This window comes from Aplysia californica, unplaced genomic scaffold (genome assembly GCF_000002075.1).
Source record: "Aplysia californica isolate F4 #8 unplaced genomic scaffold, AplCal3.0 scaffold00665, whole genome shotgun sequence".
Classification (NCBI taxonomy): domain Eukaryota; kingdom Metazoa; phylum Mollusca; class Gastropoda; order Aplysiida; family Aplysiidae; genus Aplysia; species Aplysia californica.
The window spans coordinates 217,866-220,002 of NW_004797935.1; positions in this window are offsets into that span (position 1 = coordinate 217,866).

A 2,137-nucleotide genomic window follows, 5' to 3' on the forward strand; every position below is an offset into this window, starting at 1 on the left:
TCTTCTTCTTCTTCTTCTTCTTCTTCTTCTTCTTCTTCTTCTTCTTCTTCTTCAACTTTTTCAAGGAGGGAATGCCGTTTTTTCCGCATTTGTTTTTCTCCCCTTGTTGTTTTCTGTACTTGGATTAACCTCGAGTACCTGGAGTTACGTGCACATGGGAGCCGGCCTACTTGTAGTTTGTTGTTGTTTTATATTATTATTATTATTATTTTTATTATTATTATTATTATTGTTGTTGTTGTTGTTGTTGTTGTTGTTGTTGTTGTTGTTGTTGTTTTATTCTCTAGAAGATAAGCTATTATTCTAAGCACTTATTTTCCGTTTATCACAATTTCAAGCACATGGGTGTTTGGTCGGTGCTCTGGTGTGGTTTGCTCCCTTCTTTCCTATATAAAATCTATCGTCTCTATGCCCCCTCCTTCTTTTATTGTGTTTGTTACTCTCTTGTAACACCTCTAGTCTTCGGCTCTTATATGACTTTATTGTGTTGCAAGTGCAGTAAAACTCTTACTAATACTAAAAACTTTTAAGCGCAATCTGTTGTGTCTACTGTGTTTTTTGTCCACAAATGCAACTTCGTAAATGTTCAGATATTTTCACCAAATCCCAGTGGCATCAGTTATTTTTCTGCATACTTCTAGTGTTCAGAGAGGGTAACTGACTATATTTCTGTTAAATTTAGTGTTTCTACACCCCTTTCGACACACTTAGGTCATAAAGGCGGCGGGCTTCCAAACCTGCTATCAGGGCCAGCCCAGGCTGAGAAGGATACAACATCTCAGCAGAAAGAAGGATATGCTCGATATAAGTGTTCTCACTTCTCGGGAACTGAACTTGGGTCCTGAACTTGGGTCTTGTGCGTGCGACAGTGTAAAGACACCCAGACCTATATTATTGAAAAACATGTTTGTTCCTGGCGGGACATAGCCGTTGTTCCTTTTGACTCCGGGCAAACTGGTCTCTTTTAAGCCCAAGGGGGCTATCCCGAAAAATGCTGTTTTGAGAAAATCGATGGTAAAGTTTCATGCCCCTTGTTCGGTTTTTAAAACAGACATAGAGAGTTTTGTCTGTATCTAAACAAATATACACACCAATGAAACCAAACTTCTTCTATGGGTAGGGCAATGCCCACTTTTGGTGTAGGTCAAGATTTCTGGAAACCCCCGAAATCTGGGTTAGCCCGCTCGTCCTTAAAAACGGCCAACTCTACCTCGGCCCTATCTACACCTCTCAGTCTCACAAGGCTCAAGTACATGTACCTTCCGTTCCCCACTGCCAAGGTGCGAATATATATCTCTGTCTGTCTGTCTGGAAGACATAACTCGCCTGAGTTCACAGAATTGTGCCGCTATTTCCTCGCCCGTGCTGAGGTAATTACTTGTGGAGACGGGGGGCCAGTTTTTGAGTTTTTCCTCCCGTTATTTATCGCCGGTTTTATTGGTTTATTTCACCGTTAAAAGACTTCCTCGTGTTCTCTCTCCGTTTTTGCAGGCATTTTTTTTTTTTAATGCGATTTTCTTTTCCGACGTTCGGGAAGCCGTTTGTTCTCAGGCACTCGGGGATTTTTGTGTTTTGTTTTGTTTTTCTTTAAGAAAAAAAATCTTTGTTGAACTTTAGTTTTGTTTCCTCTTTTGACTCTTTTTGTTTTTCTCCCACATGTGCTCTCTCTATCCCTGTCCGTCTGTCCGTTTGACTCTTTGTCTATTTCTTTTCTTTCTGTGTGTGTGTCTGTCTATCTATCTGGGACAGATCGGCAGAGTCGAAAGCCACCTCCTAAATAGTCTCAGTTGTGTCGATGGAGACGTGAAAACTCGCATTAACTCCCCTAGTGTCTGTTGACGGCCGATAAACCTGTCCTGACATTCATTCTGTGGTGTCATGGCCGATTTAACGGCCGTATTTTGCGTCGTTATTTCGGTTCGTATGATCTCATATTTTTTATATATATGGCTGTGCATTTCAACCTTTCCCAAAATGAGCTCGACTGCGTTTAAACGTGTGTGTGTGTGTGTGTGTGTGTGTGTGTGTGTGTGTGTGTGTGTGAAAGAGAGAGAGAGAGAGAGAGAGAGAGAGATTGACAGACAGAGAGAGCGAAGCAGCATATTACAAAGCCCTGACGCACAATTCACTACACCAA